Source organism: Bos indicus x Bos taurus, chromosome 3, assembly GCF_003369695.1.
Source record: "Bos indicus x Bos taurus breed Angus x Brahman F1 hybrid chromosome 3, Bos_hybrid_MaternalHap_v2.0, whole genome shotgun sequence".
Lineage (NCBI taxonomy): Eukaryota > Metazoa > Chordata > Mammalia > Artiodactyla > Bovidae > Bos > Bos indicus x Bos taurus.
This window is the reverse complement of record NC_040078.1, coordinates 28245206-28269178: the sequence shown is the minus strand read 5'-3', so window position 1 is coordinate 28269178 and position 23973 is coordinate 28245206.

Genomic DNA, 23973 nt, shown 5'->3' with positions numbered 1-23973 from the left:
GGCCATTAAGTATGATTACAATAACAGTCAGTTCAGTTCAGTTCAGTCCCTCAGTCCTGTCCAACTCTTCGCAACTCCATGAATCGCAGCACGCCGGGCCTCCTTATCCATCACCAACTCCCGGAGTTCACTCAGACTCATGTCCATCGAGTTGTTGATGCCATCGAGCCATCTCATCCTCTGTCGTCCCCTTCTCCTCCTGTCCCCAATCCCTCCCAGCATCAGAGTCTTTTCCAATGAATCAACTCTTCGCATGAGGTGGCCAAAGTACTGGAGTTTCAGCTTTAGCATCATTCCTTCCAAAGAAATCCCAGGGCTGATCTTCAGAATGGACTGGTTGGATCTCCTTGCAGTCCAAGGGAGGCTCAAGAGTCTTCTCCAACACCACAGTTCAAAGGCATCAATTCTTCAGCGCTCAGCTTTCTTCACAGTCCAACTTTCACATCCATACATGACCACTGGAAAAACCATAGCCTTGACTAGACGGACCTTTGATGGCAAAGTAATGTTTCTGCTTTTAAATATGCTATCTAGGTTGGTCATAACTTTTCATCCAAGGAGTAAGTGTCTTTTAATTTCATGGGTGCAGTCACCATCTGCAATGATTTTGGAGCCCCCCAAAATAAAGTCTGACACTGTTTCCACTGTTTCCCCATCTATTTCCCATGAAGTGATGGGACCAGATGCCATGATCTTTGTTTTCTGAATGTTGAGTTTTAAGCCAGCTTTTTCACTCTCCTCTTTCACCTTCATCAAGATGCTTTTTAGTTCCTCTTCACTTTCTGCCATAAGGGTGGTGTCATCTGCATATCTGAGGTGATTGATATTTCTCCCGGCAATCTTGATTCCAGCTTGTGCTTCTTCCAGTCCAGCGTTTCTCATGATGTACTCTGCATAGAAGTTAAATAAGCAGGGTGACAATATACAGCCTTGATGTACTCCTTTTCCTATTTGGAACCAGTCTGTTGTTCCATGTCCAGTTCTAACTGTTGCTTCCTGACCTGCATACAAATTTCTCAAGAGGCAGGTCAGGTGGTCTGGTATTCCCATCTCTTTCAGAATTTTCCACAGTTTGTTGTGATCCACACAGTCAAAGGCTTTGGCATAGTCAATAAAGCAGAAATAGATGTTTTTCTGGAACTCTCTTGCTTTTCCCATGATCCAGCGGGTGTTGGCAATTTGATCTCTGGTTCCTCTGCCTTTTCTAGAACCAGCTTGAACATCTGGAAGTTCACGGTTCACCTATTGCTGAAGCCTGGCTTGGAGAATTTTGAGCATTACTTTACTAGCATGTGCTGCTGCTGCTGCTGCTAAGTTGCTTCAGTCGTGTCCAACTCTGTGCGACCCCATAGACGGCAGCTCACCAGGCTCCTATGAGTGCAATTGTGCGGTAGTTTGAGCATTCTTTGGCATTGCCTTTCTTTGGGATTGGAAAGAAAACTGACCTTTTCTAGTCCTGTGGCCACTGCTGAGTTTTCCAAATGTGCTGGCATATTGAGTGCAGCACTTTCACAGCATCATCTTTCAGGATTTGAAATAGCTCAACTGGAATTCCATCACCTCCACTAGCTTTGTTTGTAGTGATGCTTTCTAGGCCCACTTAACTTCACATTCCAGGATGTCTGGCTCTAGGTGAGTGATCACACCATCTTGATTATCTTGGTCGTGAAGATCTTTTTTGTACAGTTCTTCTGTGTATTCTTGCCACCTCTTCTTAATATCTTCTGCTTCTGTTATGTCCATACTATTTCTGTCCTTTATCGAGCCCATCTTTGCATGAAATGTTCCCTTGGTATCTCTAATTTTCTTGAAGAGATCTCTAGTCTTTCCCATTCTGTTGTTTTCCTCTATTTCTTTGCATTGATCTCTTTGCTATTCTTTGGAACTCTGCCTTCAGATGCTTATATCTTTCCTTTTCTACTTTGCTTTTTGCTTCTCTCCTTTTCACAGCTATTTATAAGGCCTCCTCAGACAGCCATTTTGCTTTTTTGCATTTCTTTTCCATGGGGATGGTCTTGATCCCTGTCTCCTATACAATGTCATGAACCTCAGTCCATAGTTCATCAGGCACTCTATCAGATCTAGTCCCTTAACTCTATTTCTCACTTCCACTGTATAATCATAAGGGATTTGATTTAGGTCATACCTGAATGGTCTAGTGGTTTTCCCTACTTTCTTCAATTTAAGTCTGAATCTGGCAATAAGGAGTTCATGATCTGAGCCACAGTCAGCTCCCGGTCTTGTTTTTGTTGATTGTATAGAGCTTCTCCATCTTTGGCTGCAAAGAATAGAATCAATCTGATTTTGGTGTTGACCATCTGGTGATGTCTATGTGTAGAGTCTTCTCTTGTGTTGTTGGAAGAGGGTGTTTGCTATGACCAGTGCATTTTCTTGGCAAAACTCTATTAGTCTTTGCTCTGCTTCATTCCATATTCCAAGGCCAAATTTGCCTGTTACTCCAGGTGTTTCTTGACTTCCTACTTTTGCATTCCAGTCCCCTATAATGAAAAGGACATCTTTTTTGGGTGTTAGTTCTAAAAGGTCTTGGAGGTCTTCATAGAACCATTCAACTTCAGCTTCTTCAGCATTACTGGTTGGGGCATAGACTTGGATTACTGTGATATTGAATGGTTTGCCTTGGAAACAAACAGAGATCATTCTGTCATTTTTGAGATTGCATCCAAGTACTGCATTTCGGACTCATTTGTTGACTATGATGGCTACTCCATTTCTTCTAAGGGATTCCTGCCCTCAGTAGTAGATATAATGGTCATCTGAATTAAATTCATCCATTCCAGTCCATTTTAGTTCACTGATTCCTAGAATGTTGACGTTCACTCTTGCCATCTCTTGTTTGACCACTTCCAATTTGCCTTGATTCATGGACCTGACATTCCAGGTTCCTATGCAATATTGCTCTTTACAGCATCAGACCTTGCTTCTATCACCAGTCACATCCACAACTGGGTATTGTTTTTGCTTTGGCTCCATCAAAGTTTAAGGTCAAAGAAACAGATCCATCATGGAGTCAGAATTGGCTCTTCCCTGTAACATACTCAGTGTTCAGTATTTGCAAGCACTTTGCTATGATGGTAGAAGAGGGTCTGTATTTATGGTATGAGCTTTCTGAGGGGAAAAAAAAAAACATTGATTATACCTTCTGGGAGGATTCTGACCCATCAGAAGGAACACTTGACCAAAGAGGTGAATCAGCCCCAATGAGACTAAGAATTGACCTATGGGAAGGATGCTCAAAGACCCCACTGTCTCACAATATCTCCCTCAGTGTAATTATCCCCAACAGTAATGTGGGAACTACTGTGTGTAAATACCCATGGGACTCAAAGCATGGGACTCAGCCCCCATGGATCTGAACCTTAACAGTCTGGAATCTAATTGTGACTCTGCAGTTGTTTACAGATGAAGGCAAATAAAATAGCCCAGGGGAGACCTACAGTGGAGCTGGATTGGACTCTGATGTGTTTAGTCACCTGTTTATTACTTTTCCCAAGTGTCCTACCCTCCCCCATGTTATATACCCTAAAGCAAATAAACTGAACAATATATTTAGAGCAATGTCACATAAGGGAAGCCTTTGCTGACTACTGAATTACACTTGTAGCTTGGCTCCCCACCCTGGCACTCCCCATCCTCTATTCCCAATCTGCTTTATTCCACAGCATTTATTATTCTCTGACATAATAGATGATATACTTCTTTCCTTATTGAAGCCTCCCACTAGTAGAATGCAAGCTCCTCCAGAAGAACAGATAATTTTTGTCTGTTTTGCTCATTGCTGTATCCCCAGTACCTTTATGAGTGTATGGATCTTATAGCTGCTTGGCAACTATTTGTTGACTGAATGGGTGAATCAATTAATCAGACACTTTGACATATGCAGTACTTTTTGACTCAGAAATTATGTCTAGTAATCTATTTTTCACATATTGGCTTGGATGAATGGAAAAATGTATGAACCAAGAGGGCTCATTCCCTCATTATTTATAAGCATGAAAAAAAAGGGGGGGGGTGGTGGAAATAGTCCTTTAGCAATAAGGGATTATTTAAATTGTGGTGTATCTATACAATAGAATGCCATGAAACCACTAAATTTCATGTCATAGAAGAATATTTAATAACATGGGACTATGTTAAGGATGTTGTGTTAAATGAAATGGTATTATATAATTTGATTGTAAATTTAACATGACTATGTTGAAAAAATAGTGGAAAGGTAACAGTATCTGTGGGAGATAGGATTATCTGTGGTTATTGGTGGTAGGAAGGATTAAAGATTATTTGAATTTTCCTTTTATGTGTTTTCCTCTGTGTCAAAATTTCCTAAGAAGAGAGGAGGAGACTGGTGGTAGTGGTGGTGGGATATCTCCATGGAGCTTCAGGGTTTGGAAGAAATGGCCTCTTAATTACTTAGGCCCTCAGATAGATCTCTCTCAACTGACTCTGGGTTAGGCCATGTGACTTGCTTTGGCCACTGGGAGTTTAGACCTCACTTGCCTGTCTAAAGTCTCAGTTGGGATGGCTATAATGGCTGGATGGCCAGAGCTTCTCTTTGCATTGCCTCTCATCCTCCAGGAGACCAGTCCAGATTTGTCTGCATGACAAAGGAAGAGTTTCTGTCAGCAAGAGAACCCCAGTGCATGAGTGAGGTCATTCTAGGCCTGCACGGTCCTAGACGGTGGCTGTAGAACCCTTGAAATATGGCTAGTATGAATTGAGATGTGTTATAAGTGTACAATGCACACTGGATTTTGAAGATTTGTCCAAAAGAATGTAAACTATTTCTTTAATAGTTTTCATATCAATTACATATTGAAATAATAATATTTTGCTTATATTGGGTTAACTTAAAATATATAGTTAAAATGAACTTCACCTGTTGAAGTTTTTAAAATGTGGCTACTGGAAAATTTCAAATTACAGACATGGTTTGTATTATATTTCTATTGGACAGCTCTATTCTAGACCATCTAGCCACAGACAAGCCATCCCAGACCAGAAGAACCACCCAGCTGACCCACAGAATTGGAGCAAATAAAATGATTGTTGCTTTAAGTCACTAAATTTTGCCATGTTTTGCTATGAAGCAAAGCCCATTTCTTGCCAGAAGCATAGTGTGATTTACTGATCCTACCAACTCAGCTCCTTGACCTTTATAGGAATGAGCCAGAGTCTCAGAGAAGTTTGGAAAGAAAGCAGGATATGACGGAGAACAATGACCAGTGGCCTGGTTCTGGGACTGGGGACACTGGTGAGAAGGTTGCAAGGTTAGGGGGGAGGGGATGTTGAGAGACCTTCACCTTCTGAGAGTCCCAGCCTGGAAGGCCGCCTCCTCAGCCTGCAAGCCTGGAGGACAGGAGCTTGGGAAACCCTAGAAAAGCCCTTCTTTTTCATCCCCCCTTCCTACTGCCACTCTTCTTTCCTGTGTTCTGTGTGTTCTCTGCTGTCCTATCCCACAGAGCTCTGTGGGAAAAACACTACATCAACAACAACAAGATAATGAAGGGCATGTCAATGAGAGAACAGGAGGCGGGAGGGGGGAAGGGTGATTTTGGCAGCAATACCTCATCATCTAGGGCCTCTGTGCTTCCCTCAACTCCCTCCTCCCTGAGCCAGATGGGATTGCACGTCAGAGCTAGAAGAAGCCTTAGAGATCGTCCAGCCTGGTCCCTCTCTGTCACATATGAGGAAACTAAAGCCCATAGATGTTAAATGACCTGCCTAGGGTCATACTAGAAACTAGTGGTGGTCAATATAGAATTCACTTTTCAGATTCTCAGTCTAGTGTTCTTTCTGCAGCTCCCCATGGTACCAACTCATTGGTATGTCATGCTATGCTCAGCCTGGGCTTTTGGAGGCTCATTCATGCCTAAGAGCAGTGTAAGTGCAAGGGTTTCTCTTTGCCTGAGCACCATGTCTCCCTGTGAACTCATCCCTCTTCTACCTGCTATTGAACTTTTGCTCTCAGATGTGAGAGGTTCGGAGGACATTTACTTGGGAGTCTCTCTCCTCACTATAGTGCTCTCCTTGGTTGGAGTAACATTCCTGTTCCCACTCATTTTGTGCTGAATGTCAGTTGAACAAAGCTATGGGCTCTGGAATGATTGTGGCTCTGGTCTTTGTGTAGCTGGCACCCAGAGGCAGTCCTGAAGCACAGGGGCAAGGATTGAGAGCTTTGCTGGAATCTCTTGGGTGGCAGGATACAGGAGTGGGATGGGTTGGAAATAAAGGGGAAGAAGGTGAGAAACCCTCCAGGCACCACTTCCCTCCCTCTGGATGCCCACGCTATGAGATTGGCTAGCATAGCCCTCACATCTCCTCTGCTTCTAGACCACCATTCCACCATCCTCTGAACCATAGCTCCTCTTTGGAAGCCCAGCTCTCTCATACGACCTCTTTTACTGATTTGTTGTTTTCATCATTTGACATCTTGTGCGCAATTTTGGCTGTTCTCCATGATTTGAGCACAGGTTGGTGTGTGATGATTATCCCAGGGACTTTGGCCTCCATGTGAAGGCATCTCTGCCCTCCAAGCTCTGTTCCTTGATAGGGTCAATTCCAATGACCTTTATCTCTGTTCTCTTTAGTTTTATCAACCATATCTTGTGACTGATTGCTACATGGTGACTGAACTCAGAATTGCTTATCTTTAAGATTTCAAAATCTGTGACCCACTGCCCCCTCCTCCCCCGACCGCCATCCCCAAACCTGAGAATTGTCTCCCTACCCTGCTGCTTCTGTGAAGTATTCTCCTAAGTCTCCTTTGTTCTGACTCACTCCCTTGCCAGGATGAAGGTTTTCAGTTCTTCCTTATAGAAGCTTGCCATCGTTTCTTGGAACAGAAGAATGCTCACCTGGAAGGCTGTTTATTGTTGGCAAAGCAGCATGCAAAGAGGCATTGAAACCAATAACCCCAAAGGATTCTGAGTTTAAAAAAAAGAACAACCAAAAAACTTTTTTTGTTATGTGTCTGGAACCTTGTTGCCATGATGATTTTCTGAAAAGATTTTCTAATTTTCACCCAGATGTCTAAAGTCAGGAGGATGTATCAAGTATCATGGTACTACAAAGCTGCTTACTCCCTCAGGAGGCAAATGATGAGAATGTGGCCAAATCCAGGGAAACTGGCTGTGGCAGATAATGGCCATTGGAGGGCTAAGGAATTGGACTTTGGGTTGTTTCTGGTCCACATGACAAGTTTTCAAGGTGAGTGTCTTAGTTCGTTCTGACTGCTATAACAACATACCACTGGGACGGTGAAGCTTGTACACAACAGAAATTTATTTTCCCAGTTCTGGACAATGTTAGTCTAAGATCAGGGTGCCTGCATGGGCAAGTGCTGGTGAAGGCCCTCTTCCAGATTGCAGACTGCTGACTTCTTGCTGTGCCTTCACATGGTGGGAGGTGCAAGTGTTGTCTCTAGGGCCCCTTGACCTAGCCACCTCCCATTCACCTTAAGGATGATGATTTCAATGTATGAAGCTTGGGTGGGAGGTGGTGGTGGGGACACAAACATTCAGACCGTAGTGGTGAGGATGAGCAGAAAAGCTGCATGAGGTGATGTGAAAGCTGAAAAGAGAAACATGTGATGCTATCCAGGAAAACCATCTAAGGGAAAAACTCTAGCCAGGCAGATTGAGAATTTTAAAACAACACTCTCCCACCCAACTGCCCCATGACATCTGTTAACACAAGAGGCAGAGCTATTTCCTGGAAAGGCTCTTTGTGTTTACAAGGGTGAGACCCTCTTGATGTTTTTGCAACTTTAATTAAAGAGCTGAGGGATGGATTCATATCCCCAGCGGTTCCCATGAGGGAACACACGGCCTGGTTGTACACAATGCTGCACAGTCAGATGAAAAGAGAAAAAAAGTCAGTCAAGTGCCCAGATGTTTTGGAATTTTACATCAATGAAGCCACAGTGAGGATTTGATTCTTGATAATGTATTATTCTTGCATAATGGTGGAGAAAGTGTTCTTGCAAAGAAGATGAGAGTGTTTTCCTAATACCCTTTTATTCTTTCTTCTTTTTGTGTTTATATTTAACAAAATCGAGCACAGTAGAGAATGGAGACTGAGAACAGAGATCAGGAAAAAAAAAAACCAAACAAGGGTAGGATAGGCCTCCCCTTCCAAATTGCAGTAGGTGCTCCTGGTTAGGGCAGAATAACCTTCGTGTGGGGAGTAAGGTGGGGAACAGTACTTTAGCAGTCTGGCTATTCTGGGATGTGCAGACCACAGCATAGATGTGTACTCAGAAAACAATGACATTTAAGATAAGAGTTTCTCAAATTGTCTAAAATTCCACCATTAGAAATCTAGTTCTTTGACTTAAGAAAATGGTTTCCAGACATTAGTATATATAAGAACCATCCTAGTAATGAATTTGGAGAAGGCAATGGCACCCCACTCCAGTACTCCTGCCTGGAAAATCCCATGGACGGAGGAGCCTGGTGGGCTGCAGTCCATGGGGTCACTAAGAGTCGGACATGACTGAGCGACTTCACTTTCACTTCTCATTTTCATACATTGGAGAAGGAAATGGCAACCCACTCCAGTGTTCTTGCCTGGAGAATCCCAGGGACGGGGGAGCCTGGTGGGCTACTGTCTATGGGGTCGCACAGAGTCGGACACGACTGAAGCGACTTAGCAGCAGCAGTAATGAATTAAATTGCAGATTTCTGATCCCCACTCTCAGGTTCAGATTCAATAGGTCTGGGGTGGTGGCCAGGAATCTGGATTATGAGTGAGTACCCTAGTGGTTCTAGCATGTCTCTGCCTTGGGAAACAATTAAGGCATTTCCTATTCCAGCTGTTCTCTTTCAAAAGGAGACACGCAGGCTGAAAGTACAACTGTCCAGCCATGCGTGGGAACCAGGTTCTGGAACATTAGGATATAGTCCCAACTTCCGTCCTTCTCCCTCTGTGACTTTGGGCCAGACATTTCAACTCTAAGGATCTGTTTCCTCATCCATTAAACAGAGACAAAAGTTTCAGTCCTATGTAACCAATGGGCCAACGTTAGAAACATTATCATATGAAATGATTTAATGTAAAAGCCTTGAAAACTGATCAGTGCTTTGAACAGTATTTTATTCCATACCTATGTAAAGTGTTATTGTTATTTTCCATTATCATCCAGAAACACATCTGTATAAATTAGTTTAAGAAACTAAGAGATGAAGGAAGGGGGAACTTGCAGCTCAGGCAACTGCAGGAAGGGGGTAAGTGGTCGCTGTCCCATGCCCACGGCTACCAGGAAGGCCCATGGTGCCAGGGTGATAAGAGAAGCAAGCAAAGTGTGTGTGCTTGTTGGGGGCAGGAGAAGTGTCGAATGTTGGAGAAAAGCTGAACTTACTTTACAATTTTGTTTCAAGTTTCTGATTATTGGGCACTAATAACATGCCTGGAGTGACTTCTGTGTTTTTATCCTCAAAAATTTTTAATAAGCCTTGAGAGGCACAAATAGGAGAATATAAGAGGATAGTTTTTCATGGAAAAATAAAGAAAAGGAACATTACAGAAATCGTATGGGAAAAGAATCAACTTCAATGTAAAACTTAAAGAATGTCTTCAAACCAGCCACAGACGTCCTCTCACCTTCTGGATATTCTCTCTCTCTTTTTGGACAACGGGAATGGTCAGCTATCTTCATATCCCTCAGGCTGGTTCAAAATAGCCACTTCCCTTGGGAATTCAAACCAAAAAAGAATGCTGCCTTCCAGGGAGGAGAACAGAGCTGTGTGTATACGCATTTGTCTCCCACAAACGTAGCAGGCGACGTCTCCATCTCCCTGCTGTTTGTGATTAGCAGATGTGGGAATAGGGGGATAATGCGTGTCCCTTTCTCAGCACAGAACATCAGAGACTCAAAGATATGATTCTTAAGGAGGAGGAGAAAGTACAAGGTTAGAGGTGGGAAGAGAGAGTTGCATGAAGGGCCCCTCTTCTGAGAGGTCGGAACGCATCGGTGAGACAGCACTCTAAGTGGGGACTGTGTTGTCAGCTCAGTACCCCGATTGGAGTTTGTGTAGTCACTTAGCATGGCTCCTTGGGTCCCTGCAGGGCATCCATCCCCTAGGGTGGGGAGTGCCAGCCTGTTTAAAAATTAGTGGGGACAGTGAAATGGGACATGAAGAGCAACACATCTCTCATTTAAAACTCAATGGAACAGGGAAACAGACAGAGATGGGATTATTAGCTTGGAATTGGGCCGGGAACAGCAAAGTCTGGAATGTGGAAAGGATGTGGTCCAAACTGTCTGCAGAACAAAATACCAGGGAGGCCTCCTGTGGTCGGGGGTGTCGGCCCGGAGGCCTGGGTCGACAGGCTGGATGGAACCTCGCTTCGCTAGAGAGGCCTCAGTGACAAGTCTCTGGTCCATCTGGAGGTTGGAGAACGGAAGGCGCCATGCAGATGGGGAGCCAGCTTCTCACCCCTAACACATCCCAGATTCATGCTGCTGAAGGTCGGGTCCAGTTGTGTGAAATTCCCGCTGCTTTCCCTTTTCTAAAAAGAGCCACAGGATGAGATGTCAGAAATGTTTCTTTAAGCAAGATGATAAACTGTGCCCCAGTGCAGTTGACCCTAGGGGAACAGTAAGGTGGATAATCTCCAGCTCTGGAGAAACCCCAAATCACCTGTGATTAGCTTTGGAGTGTGTGTGTGTGTGTGTGTGTGTGTGTGTGTGTGTGTGTAGAGCAAGCGGGGATAGGGGAGAGAAAGAGAAAGGCAGGTTTAACTGAGTATTATGCTTGCTTTAGCTGATATTAAAATACGGAAACATTCCTTGGATCTTCACAGACTAATGACAGGAGCTAGGACACAACGCGGCATTTTGGGGCACAGGGGCTGGTGTCACTTTGTGATGGCAAGTGAGGGAGAAAATTTGTTAAATAATGAAGTTACCATTGTGTGATGAATGAAGTGCTTACTGCACTTGAGGATTCTTTTAAAACTGAACATATAGTAAACTCATGGTTAAGCTTCTGTTCCTCTGAGTTCTCCAGCTGATCTAGGGTCTTTCTTCTGTATGTAAAGAAGAGTCCTCGAGGATAAGCCCTGTCCAGGAGGTGGCTGGTGATTAGCATGATTAATGTATGGATGTATTCCTGGGAAGGGAACCTTCCAGTAGGAGAAGTGCAGATGAACTTCTGAGAACTCTGGCAGAAGTCCCCAAAGGAGCACATATTTTATGAGCCCTGACTTGAGAACAGGGCCGTCATACCCCCTGGGACCCGATGCTTGCTTCTTGCTACCAGCATCAGCATAGATACACTGTCATGTGTAAAATTGGAGAAGGATATGGCAACCCACTCCAGTATGCTTGCCTGGAGAATTCCATGGACAGAGGAGCCTGGCAGGCTACAGTCCATGGGGTCATAAGAGTCAGATACAACTTAGTGACTAAACCACCACCACCAACCAAGATACCCAAGGTGGCACAGTAATAAAGAACTCACTTGCCAATGCAGAAGATGCAGGCATGGGTTCAATCCCTGGGTTGGGAAGATCTTCTGGAGGAGGGCATGGCAACCCACTCCAGTATTTGTGCCTGGAGAATCCCATAAACAGAGGAGTCTGGCAGGCTAAAGTCTATAGGGTCACAAAGAGTTGGACATGGCTGAGTGAGCATGCATGTATAAAATGGATAGGTGGTGAGAAGTTGCTGTATAACACAGGGAGCCCAGCTTGATGCTCTGTGATGACCTAGAGGGGTGGGATGAGGGGAAGAGAGGGAGGCTGGAGAGGAGGGGATATATGTATAATTATGGCTGATTCTTGTATGGCAGAAACCAATACAGTGTTGTGAAAAAAAAAAGACATTTTCCAGTACTGCAATTTTGGAGACTCCTGAAGGAGAAAGATCCTCTTTCTTTTACATTGTTTATTTTTTATATTGTTTTACATAGTATTAACTTTATCCCAACTTGGTCGACTATGGGATTGAATTCTCCAGCCTGTTAAAATGGTCTGTACCTGGCTTACTTAGACTCTTTTTAGCGTAGTTTTGTGCCCTCCAGTTTCTTATTTTACAGTTTTTTTTTTTTTTTTTTGGACTATCTGAAATGATAAGCTGGAGTCTCTCCTAAACTTTCCTACAGCCCCATCACTCAACCTATCCACCCATCCATCCACGGGGCTGGTTGTGTTTATGGAGATATCTGCTTTATATTCTCAATAGACAAGGCAGACATGAAGCATACCCTATGGGCTCTGCTCACCCAGAGATTATAATCCCATGAAGAGGATGATATATTTTGAAGAAATATAAATAATTGCTTTTCCAAAAATGGCCACAATATACTGTAGTCCAAGGTAGAAAGTTAATAAATTTTGGATTTCCTCAGAACACGAGTGAGTTTTCTCACTCACATAGGAAGTTTTCATAGTAGACTGATGTAGTTACCATATCTTCTGGATATTCCACAGCCAACAGCATATAGATTTGGGTGCGTTTTAAAGAATTGACCCTGATAATAGCAACAGAGTAGAAGTCCCTGGGATTCTCGTGATATTGGGAAGGTTATTAGACTTTCCAGAGTCCCCTGATGGAATTCTTTCTCTCCTAATTGTGGAATGGAAGGTGGCACTGCAAAGGTCTGAATCCTTACTCCATTATTTTTATTTAGACGATCCTAGCCTTACTGAGGGTCTTCGCCAATGGCTCAGCAGTAAAGAATCTGCCTGCCAATGCAGAAGACATGGGTTCAATCCCTGGGTTGGGAAGATCCCCTGGAGGAGGAAATGGCAACCCACTCCAGTGTTCTTGTCTAAGAAATCCCATGGGCAGAGGAGCCCGGTGGGCTACAGTCCATTGGGTTGCAAGGAGTCAGACACAACTGAGGATGCAGAGAAGGAAACTTACAGATTTATAAGATGAGGACAATACCACCTACTTGCAGGGTTGCTGTGAGAATTCGAGTTAGTAATTGTCCAAACACATGGCTCATAGTAGAGACTCAGTTGATAGCAACTATTACAGTAATTATTCAATCCTAGACTCTTGAGACAGGTAAATTCTCTGCAACGTGTCACAGAAATCAGCTAGAAAAGGTGATGGGGAATTGCTGCAGTAGAAATGAATGGTGCAATTTTATCACTTAATAACTCTGGGATTGAGAAAAATATATAACCTCTCCAAATCCAAACCTCTCATCTATATTACCTGATTTATAGGGCTGTTGGAAGCATTGAAACAGCCATCGTGAAAATGTTTCCACTTTAAATGTAAGATCTCTGGATACAATTTGACTCAAATGTGCGCTGGTAGGGATGTTCCTTAGTGAAGATGAGGGAATCTGAGGTGTGCCTTCATAGTTCTGAAAGCAGTTCCTAGGCTAGGAAGGAAATGGTTTTTGCAGTTCTTTCTTAGATAAATAGAAAAACTGAGACTTAGAGAAGTTGTGACATGCCCAAGACTGCGACAAAGTCAAATAGTAACTTGGTTCTCTGATCTGGCAGTTTCTGTCGAACAACTTTAAAAGCAGGAGATGGCCCAATGTCATTGCCAGAGTGCTTCCCACCCCCTGACCCCCCAAGTTTTCACGAATGAGGCTAGTGGAGCCTGCAATACCACTTTTGCGAGAATTTGTCAAATGGTTCTCTTGTCCCAGAAGGTTTACAGTATGTAAAGTTTCAAGCAATCCCAGGGATAGATTGTAGTCTCAGGTACTGTAAAGAAAATACTTTTAAGCTTCTTTTAAAAATAAAATTCCTCCGAGATGTTTGGCCTGTGGCTAATGTGTTTGAAACATATTTTCTGTAAAACTCAACCTCATCAATCTACTTGCAAATCCAGAAAGGCAGCTTTTATCACACACATCAGGGCTTGTCCCAAACTCTCCCCATTCACAGTGGGGGATAAAGAGAAATGAACCGCAGGCTCAAGGTGTCTCCATCCCGTTTTCCCCCAGTAGTTCAGCCACTGAAGATGTGGGTCTAGTGCCACACTCAGCCTCAGCTCTGGAAGCCAGTGCTTGAGCCCAGACTCCAGTAGAGAGACCATTTTCTTACCCTTGTTTTAGCATTTCTCACTCCCTGTGCCTAGATGGAGCTTGGAAGGGGCTGAAAGCTGTCACCCTCTTACCCATTAGTAGAGTCCTTCCTCTCCAAGAAAGGCTTTCTCCCCACTCGGAGTCCTGGTTATGTCTATGGCTCCTCAAGAGTCAGCCTGTGATGGTTCGACTATTCATTCATCAGAACTGTCAGACCTGTGCATCTCCTCTCCCTTCTTCTGGCTACCTCACTCTGAAACATCATCCTCCACAAATTTTGAAATCACTGAAGAAAGGAAACAACGTAAAAACTCGATTCCAACTAACACTTTGTAATTTATTGCTGTATAGCTGGAGGAGTTGCCATTTAATAAATGGAGGTGACTATCTCAAAAGGGAGTGAAGTAAGTCAGAAAGAGAAAAACAAATTTCGTATATTAACATATGTATATGGAATCTAGAAAAAAAATGGTACTGATGAATGTATTTGCAGGGCAGGAGTAGAGATGCAGACATAGAGAACAGGCTTTGGACACAGCAGGAGAAGGAGAGGGTAGAATGGATTGAGAGAGTAGCATTGAAACATCCACGTAAAAGAGATAGTTAATGGGAAGTTGCCATGTAACACAGGGAGTTCAAGCTGGTGCTCTGTGACAATCTAGAGGGGTGGGATGGGGTGGGGGGGGGTTGGGGGCAGGTTCAAGAGGGAGGGGATATATGTATACCAATGGCTGATTCACGTTGTTACATGGCAGAAGGCAACACAATACTGTGAAGTAATAATCCTTCAATTAAAAATAAACTTTTAAAAAAATGAGTGAAGTAGTCATGTCCTCAAGGACCATCACCTGAGTACTCACCGCCTCCCCCATTTTTTCTTAGTTTATGAGATTACCGGTCCAGGGATGGAGGGGAACATTCTCAGGATACAGATGGGTGTTGTGGGTCTCAGCAAAGTCCCAGATGTGTCCTAGGTGAACCAGGGTTGAGTCCCACGTTGGACAGACTTCTTTAGCTTTCATCAGCTTTCCTCAAGACACTCTCCTTTAATAGCATGCCTTGAACTGATGTAATTTCTTGTAATAAAAGGATTAAGGTCTGTCCTTCTTCATCTGCATATTCCATATGCCTACTCAGAGGGCTGTCTTAGGAGCAGCAGTTTTACATTGGGAAATCTGAGCCTGGATTATGTGTTTATGAGGCATTCCACAATGTCTAGATTTTAATTTTGCTTTTATTTCATTGTGACAAGATGTGTTGGACTGAGATGCCTTTGGGCTCTAGCCCTGGAATTTATGAACAGAGAATGCTGCAGGGTTATGGCATGGGTGAGGCTGGAAGATGTCACCTCCACACATGGGTTCATCACAATAACATATGTTAGAAGAATAAACTAACCTTGGAACAGTAAACACACACACACACACACACACACACACACTCCTATGCATACACATGTGATCACGGCAAGGCCACTGTCAAATCCTGGACAGCTCTGTTTGGTTCTCAAGGCTGCCTTTTCCACTTAGAAAGCTGGGCAGCAGCTTCATGGGTATTCTTTTTGTCTCCCTCTCGGGCACAGGAATGTGAGAGGACAGGAGTCAGAAGTCACGTGTCTGGGCCCTTCTCAGCCATTCTTCATGTCCACTTATTCCTGGAAGTAATTCATCCTACTCTGTCCCCTGTCTATTCTCTCTCTGGAGCCTTCCCCTGAGCTGCCTCCAAGGTGGCAGGTGACAGGCTGGCCTGGCCGAGAACAAAGACAGTTATCCTTGGCTGCCACCTGTCTCCCTCTGCGTGCCTGCCCTGTCTTGTCATGCTCCCTCCACATGTCTAGTAGACACCGCAAGGCCTCTGGGCAGGGGCTTTTTTTTATTATTTTTTCCTTTAAAAAATTCTCTGGTTTCTTCTGTGGTTAGATGGCTTATGTTTGATGTTTAACTTCTCTACACCCCCATTTTTCTTCATTCTTAAAAAATGCCAACAGAAAAATCTTTAAAATGAACACATTGGGTTGCTGTTCTATATACTGGAGAAAAAAAAAAAAAGGTAAAATGAGGCATGGAAGATGCCATGGTCTGAATGTTTGTGTCCTTCAGAAATTCAGAAAATGTTGTGTCCTTGTGACACCCACCCCCAAGTGGTATTAGAAGGTGGAGCCTTTGAGAGGTGATTAGGTCATGAGAGTAGAGCCCTCTTGAATGGGATTGTGTGAGCTTAATCACATCTGACTCTTTGCGACCCTTTGGACTATCACCCACCAGGCTCCTCTGCCCATGGGATTTTTCAGGCAAGAATACTGGAGTGGGTTGCCATTTCCTTCCCCAGAGGATCTTCCTAAACCCATGTTTCCTGTGTCTCCTGCATTGCAGGCAGATTCTTTACTCACTGAGCCATTGGGGAAGCCCCCATGTGAATGAGATTGGTGTCCTTATAAAAGTGATTCTGCAGACCTCCCCAGCCCCTCCTACCATGTGTGGACACAGGGAGAACACAGCTATCTATGAATTAGAAAGAATGGTCTCCCCAGACATGGAATCTGCTGATGCCTTGACCTTGGACTTCCTAGTCTCCAGAATTGTAAGAAATACATTTCTGTTGTTTATAAGCCAACCAGTCTATGATATTTTTTTGTAGCAGCTTGAACTAAGACAGGAGGATTTTGATGGCCCCTGGCAGGTTTCTGAGAGCAGCTGGGGATTGCCGGGGAGAGGAGAGGTTAGTCAAGGAGGGGTCTCCCTGGACTTACTGAGAGTGGAGACCAGAACACAGACCAGGCCCAGGTCAAGGTCCTTTGGTTGTTTTGTTCAGAACAGAATAAACTTTATGATTTGGACCTTGAGGTTGGCAGTTTCCTATAGTAGAAAAACTGACTGGCCTCATGGCCAGAGAAAGATACCTTTCTTAAGTACTTTTATTAGTACTGTGCTCAAGATTCTTGTAGTAAATACAGGAATTTAGGGTTAGAAAAGGTCCAGGGCTTGGTGGAAATCACTATTTATTTCTTTAACCCACCCATCCATCCATCCATCTATCCATCCATTCTTTCATCTATTTATCCATCTATCCAGACTGATTAACCACAGTGAAATGGAAGAAAGTTTTAGAAGATAAACATGGATCAGATCAGATCAGATCAGTCGCTCAGTCGAGTCCGACTCTTTGCGACCCCATGAATCGCAGCACGCCAGGCCTCCCTGTCCATCACCAACTCCCGGAGTTCACTCAGACTCACGTCCATTGAGTCAGTGATGCCATCCAGCCATCTCATCCTCTGTCATCCCCTTCTCCTCCTGCCCCCAATCCCTCCCAGCATCAGAGTCTTTTCCAGTGAGTCAACTCTTTGCATGAGGTGGCCAAAGCACTGGAGTTTCAGCTTTAGCATCATTCCTTCCAAAGAAATCCCAGGGCTGATCTCCTTCAGAATGGACTGGTTGGATCTCCTTGCAGTCCAAGGGACTCTCAACAGTCTTCTCCAACACCACACTTCAAAAGCATCGATTCTTCGGTGCTCAGCCTTCTTCACAGTCCAACTCTCACATCCGTACATGACCACAGGAAAAACCATAGCCTTGACTAGATGGACCTTGTTGGCAAAGTAATGTCTCTGCTTTTGAATATGCTATCTAGGTCGGTCATAACTTTCCTTCCAAGGAGTAAGCCTCTTTTAATTTCATGGCTGCAGTCACCATCTGTAGTGATTTTGGAGCCCAGAAAAATAAAGTCTGACACGGTTTCCACTGTTTCCCCATCTATTTCCCATGAAGTGGTGGGACCGGATGCCATGATCTTCGTTTTCTGAATGTTGAGCTCTAAGCCAACTTTTTCACTCTCCTCTTTCACTTTCATCAAGAGGCTTTTTAGTTCTTCTTCACTTTCTGCCATAAGGGTGGTGTCATCTGCATATCTGAGGTTATTGATATTTCTCCTGGCAATCTTGATTCCAGCTTGTGTTTCTTCCAGTTCAGCATTTCTCATAATGTACTCTGCATATAAGTTAAATAAACAGGGTGACAATATACAGCCTTGACGTACTCCTTTTCCTGTTTGGAACCAGTCTGTTGTTCCATGTCCAGTTCTAACTGTTGCTTCCTGACCTGCATACAAATTTCTCAAGAGGCAGATCAGGTGGTCTGGTATTCCCATCTCTTTCAGAATTTTCCACAGTTTGTTGTGATCCACACAGTCAAAGGCTTTGGCATAGTCAATAAAGCAGAAATAGATGTTTTTCTGGAACTCTCTTGCTTTTTCTATGATCCAGCGGATGTTGGCAATTTGATCTCTGGTTCCTCTGCCTTTTCTAGAACCAGCTTGAACATCAGGAAGTTCACGGTTCACATATTGCTGAAGCCTGGCTAACATGCCCCTAGACTTCATCTACCTACACTTGAGTCACTGCAATGTGACTAGAAGATTAGAGGGCTGAAAGTGAAAGGAGAAAGACAATGACTTAGGTGAGGAGGGGTCAACTTGGGAAATTTTCCTAGAGGATTAATTGGTTGAGATAGAAGAAAATCCATGTGGAAGAGGAAAAGCATTCCAGATTGGGAGAAAGATGTACAGAATGTTTGAAGATGGGGAGAAAGGGACTAGTGGACATGGTCCAGAGCCTGTAATGGGCTGTCCATCGGTTGGGCACTCAGTAACGAGAGCAGCAATGACAGCTGGGGGAGAGCTAGTAGAATAGATAAAGATGGTGGAAACTTCCAGGGTGCTGTTGCATGACCAATGAAGAAGTCATGTATTGCAGGCTTATTTAGGGAAGTGCAACAAGCAGAGGGATGGTCTTCAGTACAAGCCAGGATGAGCATTCCATATCAGTCTGTCTGTCCTACAACTGATCTGTGTCTATGGTGGAGGAAATGATCTGGTTGAGATAGTGACAATGTGTGATGTGTTCACGCCCAAAAGGCCAGAGGCCACTTCAGTGGCACCATGAAGGTAATGAGAGTCAACAGTCCCAGCGACTAGGTGCTCTAACTAGATGCCAAGGCTGAGAGAAACAAGAGCTGAGCGCTTGCCATCAAGGTGCAGAGAGCTGTGGTCTCAGCCCTCAGAAACAGCATCAAAAGGAGTTGTTCAGAGCAAAATGCATTCCATGTGTTGGCCCTGCCCATATGTTTCTTGTCAATGAGGCTGATCTTCCTGGATTTGGAAGGATTTCTGTTTGAAATTTTATGAGTCTTGGCTGGGAAGCAGCACTTACCCCCGAGTTGTGGGAGTTAATGGCCTTTTCTGGCGGCACGACTCAGGGGCCTGGGGGAGTTCCCAAATGCCAGGCAAGGAAAAACCTGTAGCCGATATTTCAACTTAAAATTGCACTTTATAGGTAGCCAGGGACCAAAGACTCTTCAGCGCCCTTCTTCAGCATCACCTCAGAATCTGATGTGGTGTTATCTGCCCTCACAGGGGCTTCCTTGGGTTAGCACTTAGAGCTCAGGCTAGCATTCTTATGAGGAATGTGCCCAAGTTAAGGGCCCCTCACTCCCCTGTGCCAAATAGAGACATCAGCCTACACCCAGGGCAGGATCTGCATTTGTGCCTTAGTCTTCCTACCTAATATTACATAAGTAGAGAAGAACTTAAACAGAGAAGTCAACACTAGCCCTCGACACACTGATGCCTACTTGATTGACTTCAAACAACATTTAGGGGGCAGAAACTGGGAGTTATTCATTGTATTGGGCACCATGATAAATGCAAAGGGACAGAATGGGATGGCAATCCAGAAGATCTTAGTTCAAGCCCTGCGCAACCAAAATCCATCAAGTTATACCATGATTGCCGATCATCACCCTCTCTGGGCTTCTGTCTTGTCATTTGTAAAACAAGGAGCTTGGACCAGTTAGTACAAGTGCTGAAGAAATTCAAATGGAAAGATTCTTAAAATATTAGTTTAAGGAGGGTAAATGAAAGAAGATCTTGGAGTTCATTCAAATAATTGGTGTTTTGTATGAGTGTCACTTAACTGTCTGTTGTCTATGGTAGAGTATCTACTTGGGATATCCTAAGAAACAGTCCTTACTGCCTCCCAGCCTGGCCATCTGAGTGAAAGTGTTGTGAAACAGCCCTTGTGAAAGTGTTGGTCACTCAGTTACTCCGACTCTTCATGACCCAGTGGACTGTAGCCCATCAGGCACCTCTGTCCATGGATTTCTCCAGGCAAGGATACTGGACTGGGTAGCCATTCCTTTCTCCAGGGGATCTTCTCAACCCAGGGATCAAACCCAGGTCTCTTGCATTGCAGGTAGATTTTTTATCTTTGCCATCCCATCATCTCTATGCCAGCCCGATATCTCATATGCTAGTTCCCTACAGATGAACTGCTATTTACAGCAATAATCCTAGACCAGGTCCTTGACCTGTTTCCATTCTAGTGTTCTTTCTGCCTGGGCCTGACTCTTGGCCCTGGCTGCTGTTTACTGTCTCCTGTCCTTGGATGTGGGGTTGCTTTTTGTTCTTCTTGGCTTGACTCTTAGCTTCCCTTCAAGGTCTTGGCTGGGACCCACTCATGGACTCAACTCATTTCAAACTATCTCAGGTGGGATTTGAGTGCCCCATTTGATCCTTCATGACTTAATTCTTGTTGTTGGGCAGAAAAGAATGGAGACCAAGGGAACTTGAAACTCTTGAATAGTCCTAGCTGGGCAATAAATATTGTACTAGAATTTTACCCAAAAGGGGTATGTGTATAAAATATGGCTCCCTGAGGGCTCCAACCATCAGTCCTAGTTTTCTCTTTTGAGGTCACACATGAACAAGTTTAATTCCTTTCTTATCGGACGGCTCTTCACATATTTAATTACAATTATCAAGCTCTCAACCTTCTGTTATCATCTTATACCCCTGCCAAGTCAGCTCTTCCTCAGGCAAAACATGTCAGATTTTCCAACATTCCTCAGATATTATGGTTTTGAATATTTGTGCCAACCTGACTGCTCTTCTTAATCCTGTCCAACTGACTGTATTCCTCTTCCTTTGAGGTGCCCAGCGCTGTACACCACACATTAGATTTGGCTCTAGTCAGCCCAGGGAGCTGGATTCCTTTGCTATAAGTCATACTTCCCAAAGTGAGTTCTATTCATCCCAGCTCCTGGGACATGCTCTGAGGTCAGGGATGGGAGTCAATTAGTTTCAGTCAAATATATTTGGGAAATCCTGCAGATTATCCTCCCCTCTTGGAAATTTAAAATGCACATGAGAGTACTAAGAGATCGAAGTAGTCCTGTTTACCTTGACCTAACCTAGTGTTTCCCAGTTTTATTTGACCACAGGGCTGTTTGCAAAAGTATCACACATAAGCCTCCCTGGTGTGCCTGAAGATCTGGGAAGCACTGCTCAACTTCTGTTTTGATATCATTTTTCCCCTCTTCTTTCTCTTTCCCTCTTCTTCCCTTCACACCTACTTCTTTCTTCCTTCGTCTAGCCTTCTATAATGTCACATTGAGTGTGTGTGTGTGTGTGTGTGCACTCAGTGGTGTCCTACTCTTTGTGACCCCTTGGACTGTAGCCCTCCAGGCTCCTCTGTCCATGGTTTTCCAGGCAAGAATAGTGGAGTGGGTTGCCATATCTTCTCTAGGGGATTTTCCCAACCCAGGGCAAGACCCCACGTCTCCTGCATTGGCAGGCAAATTCTTTACCACTAGTGCCACCTGGGAAGCCCTTTGAATAAGACGATACAATTAATTGTAATTGTCCTAATTATATCGTCCAGCCTATATCATGGTGTCCAGCCTTTGTTTCTCTGTGCTTGTTCATAAGGCTGTCTTGAAATGCTCATCAAATGCTTTGCTGCCATTGTGTTCATTACCAGGTCAGATTACCTAATATGCCTGTGTAGAATAACCCTGTCCTAGAAGAAGATGAAATTGATATGACAGGACTTTGCATTTCAGAATCCCATGCAGAAGTTTAGAAATAGAGGTGAACATTAAAGGGCAGGTAGGATTTAAATAAGCAGAGAGGATCAGAAAGAGTAGAGGTAAGCATGAGTAATGTATTTTTCAGAGTTTACTGTTATAAGGCTCTAGGCAGGGAGCTGCAAGGAAGGGGATTGTGTAAGATGGATAAATAGCTAATAATTTAGCTTTATAATTACTACTTAAAGGATGAAACGTGATAAGTGTTAAATGAAAGGAATGAATAATACCATAGAACTTTTATTACCAGGAGAACTGGGGAAAACGTCACAGAAGAAGTGGGCCCGGAGCTAGTCTCCAGCAGGCAGGGATGGAGGGCCTCAAGTTCAACACTTTGGTGCTGACGCAGATCCCCTTGATCATTAATTCAGTGTCATTAGGGAGAGAAAAGGCTTGGTAGGGATGGAGAGTCACTGACATGCATGGCAGCATGGCGTGAGAGAAGACCCCTATTCTGCAGACAGCATAGGAGGGAAGACACGAGTGGCAGGAGGGTCATAAGACAGATGCAGGGGGATGAAGGCCTGGGCTGAGGTTGTAGCCACATAGATGAAAGTCAGCATAAAATCAACGTAAACATTCCTCAAAGGAAAAAATAGCGGGATATAATGTCGTTGGGATCAGGAATAAAAAAAGAAAGGGTGAAAAATGCTTGTGAAGATTTCCATCTATGAGGCCAGAAGGGGGACCATGGGAGGGGATGTCACAAGAGAGGGGAAGGAGGGTGACAAATTCAGTCACAAGGAGGGGGCTTTGGCTGGCAAATACCCTTGCTACCCACAAGTGGGTGAAAAGCCTGGGATTAAACATTCTGAGTGATTAGAGCTGGTCCTGGGCCAACTCTGATTTTTATTTTGTTTCAAACATTTCTGGATGTGGTGAGGTTAATTCATGTCATTTATATGAGCCAGTTTCACAGAACAAAACACATTTTTGTGTTTGTTGGACAGGGGGCGGTGCAGGAAGTGATTCTGGCGTATGTTGCCCTGAAGCCAAATGGCACAACAGGGTCTTTTCTTTGGGGGTTTTCCACTGTGGGACTTTTCAAATGTTCAAACACTATGACTCCTGTTCTGGGACTGAAGCGGGTCTAAGACCAACCCATATAGATCCCTGGAACCTCCACGCGGGTTCCCTCTTGCTCTTCTCCATTGATGCATCTGGCGTCAATCTGTTGAAGTAAACCAGCTGGAATAATTGCAATTCATTGATTCTTTGATTGATTGCTTCTTTCATTTCAAAGATGCGTGTGTGTGTGTGTTAGTTGCTCAGTCGTGTCCGACTCTTTGCAACCCCATGAACTGTGTAGCCCGCGAGGCTTCTCTGTCCATGGAATTCTCCAGGTAAGAATACTGGAGTGGATTGCCATTCCCTTCTCCAAAGGATCTTCCACACCCAGGGATCGAACCCTGGTCTCCTGCATTGCAGACATTCTTTACCATTTGAGCTATAGGTTCTACTTCCCAATTTCATGTTGGTCCTTGTGGGAAAAAACAGCTCTTACTTCCTCCTGGTCAGTCCTTGCTCTCAGCTTCCCCACATCATATTTTGCATCTGTTTCCCCATTTGTTTCCATTTTCTGGATAAGGGCTGTCTAGGCGGAAGCTGTAGAACAGTGGTAGACCATCCACTGTCACCTGTCTTTCCACGCTGTCACACGCTTATCATCTCTCCACACCAAAGTATGCTTTAGGGTCTTTCAGGACCATCAGGGTGAGAGAGGGCAACTAAGAGAAAAAGAGGAGCCTGTGCAGCTCCCTCTAGTCCTCATGTCTCATGGACGTGTCTAGGGCAGTGTTTCATTCAGTAGGAGCACCAAGGGACCAGGGAAGCAAGGGACATTGCCCGAGGGCAGCAGACCACTTGATCATGGTCACAGCAATTGTTCTTTAGTAGGAAGACACACTAGTTCAATGCTCTCTGTTCAGGGGCACTGGTCTGTGTACATCCAACCTGTCCCACTTTAGCCCTTCTCCCCTTGGGGTCCCTGCCCTAGACCTGCTCCTCAGACAAGGAAGCACTGTTGAAGTCACTCTCTG